Source organism: Pinus tabuliformis, chromosome 8 (genome assembly GCF_031772625.1).
Source record: "Pinus tabuliformis cultivar Carrire ecotype Pingquan chromosome 8, CPIR1, whole genome shotgun sequence".
NCBI lineage: Eukaryota > Viridiplantae > Streptophyta > Pinopsida > Pinales > Pinaceae > Pinus > Pinus tabuliformis.
Window position 1 is genome coordinate 432,538,055 of NC_142294.1, and position 5,325 is coordinate 432,543,379.

Here is a 5,325-nt window from a genome sequence, read left to right on the forward strand (position 1 = left end):
GGTCGAGCAACACACATTTAATAAAATGGATTTCATAAGTGAGCAACATAGATTTAATAAGAAAATGGATTTCATAAGCCAACAACACATATTTAATAGATATAGTTTTTTAATTCATTATTCTGATCCAACCATATGATATATGGGAAAAGAAAAGGTAATAAAACTACATGCAGTGAAAGTTTGATAATAATAACCATAATGGAAAAATAATGATGGATTTACCCATAATTGGAAACTACATTGATAATACTCAACACAAAATAAAAAATTTTCCTAAAATATATTAAATAAGTAGTGGGAGTGAACATATTTTGTGATTGGATTGGGACTCAGTTGTTGTTGTCTTGTCTAAAGATTGTTAAGAGGATTACATTATAATTATGGGGTGGTCGCAAATAAAGGGTATTCATAGCGATGTTGATTTGTTCCCACATCACTTTTTTGGTATCAGGAGTGACAAGTTTAATTTGCACATCCACCAGCAGCACTTCCAGATTGGATAGACTGTAACATGTTTCCTCCCACCCCATCTCTTCCTCTACCACCACTTTGTCTCCATCTTTCTTGTATTTCATTCTTCCAACTCAAACACCCTACGAACATGTTGTGCCAAATATGAAAAAGAGATAGCGGAAGGGTCTTCGAATTTCTTGCGAACCACTAAACACCGAGTGAAGCCATAACACACACAGAGAACTATAGACCTTTACCACAGCATGCTCCAAGGTGCTGAGTTTTCTCTACAAAATGAGATATATGTGTGAAATTGATGTGTAAATAAGTTCATCTTCAATTTGGAGATGACACGTGTCCTCTTAAAATAAAAATAAATATTCTCTAAATAGAAAAGCAAGGCCCCCTACAATTAAAAACAAAGAATATGATAATTTCATATAAAGTAATTAGAAGTAAAAAAAAAATATGTGAGTAGGATGCTGAAACCTTATACTTTTCAAAAATATTTTAACATGGTATTTAAATAAATTATTTAAAGATATACGTAAACTCAATTTAATTCAATTCAACGCTGCTTATCACCCATAGACTGATGGAAAAATTGAGTGGGTAAATCAGGTATTGGAAGACATGTTACGAATGTACGTAATGAAACAACCAACTGAATGGGAAGAATATCTCCATTTGGTTTAGTTTGCGTATAATAACAGCTACCATGAATCACCAAAAATGAGACATTATGAAGTGTTGTATGGAAGGAAATGTAGAACACCTGCTAATTGGTGTAGCCCGGAGGACAAGATGATTTAAGGACCTGATATGTTGGCGAAAATGGAACGAGAGGTGAGAAACGTTCGAAAGAATTTAAAAGCATCCCAGGATAGACAAAAGGCATAGGTAGATAAAAAGAGAACTTATAAAGAATTCCAGATAGGGGATCATGTTTATGTTCAGATAAAACCCAGGAAGAGCACCTTACAGTGGGGTAGTTGTGCTAAGTTAGCACCTCGTTATTGTGGACCTTTCCAAGTCTTGGAAATAATAGGGCCAGTAGCTTATCAGCTTTCCCTTCCAAGCCATATAAAGGTTCATAATGTATTTCATGTTTCACTGTTAAAGAAGTATGTATATGACTCCATACACATTATTAGCTGGCATGATGTAAAAGTAAGTATGAGCTCAATTCTGAAACATGTATAATCAGTTAATAAACATATTAACTAATTATGATATTAATGCTTTGGCAGGTAAAACTGGATGGGGAATTTCTGGTATAACCTCTTGTGTATTCTCAATTAGAGAGAAACAATGTTGTGAAAGTGAGCTATCACTCGGGTTAAAGTGCAGTGGAGGTACTTTAGCCCAGAGAAAACCACCTGGGAAGACAAAATTCTTATGTGACAGGATTATCGTGACTTGTTTTATGGGCTATAATAAACACCGAGGATGATGTTTCTCCAAAGGGAGGGAAGATGTAACACACCATAATGGTATTTGAATTAACGACATTTATATTTACATTTGGAAGTTAGAGGAACTTTTGTTAATGTTCACAAACAAGTAATGTTGTTTTATTATTATGATGAAATCTCATAATTCAGGAGGGTAGATCGGTAAACGAATTCTAACCTCCAGACAGTTAGAAATAGTTACACCCCTCTCCTGGAGATAAAATAAGTTCTCAGTGGAGAGGTGGTGGGGGGGGGGGGGTGGGGGTTATTCTTTTGTTGTTTCGAATGGAAGGAAAGAATGATCTGTAAAACTGGCAGGACAGTGCCAAAGAGAGATGTCCCGAGTTGGACTAGAACCAGTGGATAACTCTATTAAAGATTAAGATAAAAAAAAATTAGATTGTACTAAAGTCTTGAGGTCTACTATTGAAATCTAATTGTTATTTATTGTTTGAGTGAAAGCTCAGGGGGAGAAGTGGACGTAATTTCCCTTCTCAAGGTTGGGAGGAACGGTCTCAGCCTTGTTGAATTCGTGAGATTGTGAATTAACAAATAAGTATTTGTACTTGCACATCTATGCAACTATGCATTGGATTTTTACTATCTGTAAAAGGAAAAAGTAATGGATGTAGTAATTGTTTTGTAGGAAAAATATTGTTCCATTGTGAAAGTCATACTGCTGAAAATTACAATGGATGAATTAGATGATGGTCGAAATGACTGAACTGTGTTAGATACTACAAAATAAAATAAAAGCATGTTTACTGAAATGAAATGTACACGTTGTGTGGATTGACTTCTTGTTATAAATGTTCCTCTATTTCTTGCCTAAAAAAAATACTTCAATGCTTGTGCATCTAGTTGGGTTATATGTGTTCATATCATTGGAAAAATTGTAATGGTAGTAATTTTTTTTTTTTTTTTTTTTTTTTTTTTTTTTTTTTTTTTTTTTGTATAATATATTTTGGTTTAACATGTTATAGAAAGTTATGCATATATTATGGAAGCTAGCTCTAAGATAATTTATTCAGCGAGGGGTTTAAGAGATTCTTCACTGGAAAAAAGGTGAATGCAAGAATTAGATGGTAAAGCAATATATCCCATAAGATATCTTTAGCCTCGTGGATGTTAAAATTTTATTTCTTTTTTTCTTTCTATGTTGTTTAAAAAAAATATGTATATATCATATAAAGCTATTGAAAAATTAAGTTTTATAGTTAAAAAATTTGAAGTGGTCTCAGTATTTTACTGTTTGGTATTTTTTATGTGTCCAAATCCAACTGAATACAAGTTTATTTTTGTACTCTATATAGCTTTCAAAAATACAATTTAAACAATGAAAAATTACACATTGTATTTTGCACTCTAAAAGAAGTTTGCACTTAAAGAGATTTTGTCTCTCTCCACTGATGTCAAATTTGTGTTTAAGATGGGTTTATACTGGTTAATAGGACATGTCATGACATTACAACATCTCTTCCATACTAGGATCGAGAGTACAATTAAAAAATTGTTTTGCAAACATTTGATTGGACCATAACATGAAAGTCTTATTGTAACCTTTGTATAATATAATGTCATGTGGATAACAACATCTCATATATTATGCCATGATTTAAGGATATAGTTCCAATATTCATGCATTATTTTTTAAATAAAAAATAATATAGCTCATATTGAGTTAAATAACATATTTACTATAAGTTATGTCCCACCCTAATTTAAGTAAGTTCTTGAACTATAAATGTGTAGACTTATTAGTTGTTACTACCCACCATGTGTCTAACAATCAATTAATTTATCCACTTCACATCTCAATTTAAGACTATAGGATCACAACACTTGTTTTAATTTATATGGAAAAATAAATGTTAATTTATAGCTACAATTTATATGTTATATATTTTAATGTGATATGTATATTATATTTTCTTTTATTTAAAAAATTGTTTGTAATTTTATTCATGAAAACAAAATTACAATATAAAAAATTGAATTTTATTATTTTGATTGCTTTTAACTTTTTATTTTAAATTGACTCAACATTACAATGTTTACACTCATTTATAGACACTACAACATTACCCATATTGGGCTCTATATTGCTTTCAACTCTTTTTTTGGAATTTAAAAATGGTTAAAATACTTACATTACACCTACATATCTCTTCTTCTATATTGAATTGTACAACACCTTTGGGCACAATAATATTAACACCAATCTTGATCCATCTTAACTCTAGATCTACAAAAGGGTCAAATATCACAAACTTTTTTCAGAGTACCTGGATCTAGGCTATCAAAAATGCTTTATTTGCAATTTTGTTAGTTGGGGATTTTTTCTTTGTTAATTATAAAATATTCTACTTAATAACTATTTATTCTATTGATTTCTTTGTGTTCTTTTCCAATACACAATTTAACTAACACTTATTTGATCAATAAATTAAAACTTAAAGTGAAATCAACCATATTATTTTGTGAGTAAAGGGACTATCTACTAGTTTGATTCATGGTCGACTCTTCTTTTAAAAAGAATTAAAAACAACCCATATTTAACTAGCTAAATACCTTGATATGTATGGCAATAGTTAAAACCTTGCAATTTCCTACAACATAATTATGAAACAACTTATACATTGAAAAATGGTTAAATTAGGACAACAAAAAAACTCTTCACCTAGCAATATATCTTCCAACCCCTATTTAGTTAAAATACCTTGATATGTATGGCAATAGTTAAAACCCTTGCAATTTCCTAGAACATCACTATGAAACAACTTATACATTGAAAAATTGTTAAATTAGGACAACAAAAAACTCTTCACCTAGCAATATATCTTCCAACCCATATTTAGTTAAAATACCTTGATATGTATGGCAATAGTTAAAACCCTTGCAGTTTCCTACAACATCACTATGAAACAACTTATACATTGAAAAATGGTTAAAGTAAGACAACAAAGAAACTCTTCACTTAGCAATATATCTACCCTTGCAGTTTCCTACAACATCACTATGAAACAACTTATACATTGAAAAATGGTTAAAGTAAGACAACAACAAAACTCTTCACTTAGCAATATATCTTTTGCTCTGTAACAAATGAAAACTAGGTAAAAAGACAAGGGTAAAAATGAAGAAACTAATATTAATCACAAATTGTAAATTAGCTAAAAATGGAAAACTGTAATTTTTAAAAAACACTATGGACCCTTTTAAATTTGGTACATTATTATTATTGCTTAATTTGACTGTGTAAAATGTTAAGTGTGTTGCTATGGACCTTTTTAAATTTGGTACATTAGAGAATAATACCATAGGCTAATACAATAGGAAAAACCATGACCTAAGAATACGAGGGAATAAACCATGGATTGTCAAATTTATAAATTTTATGATTATTATTATTATT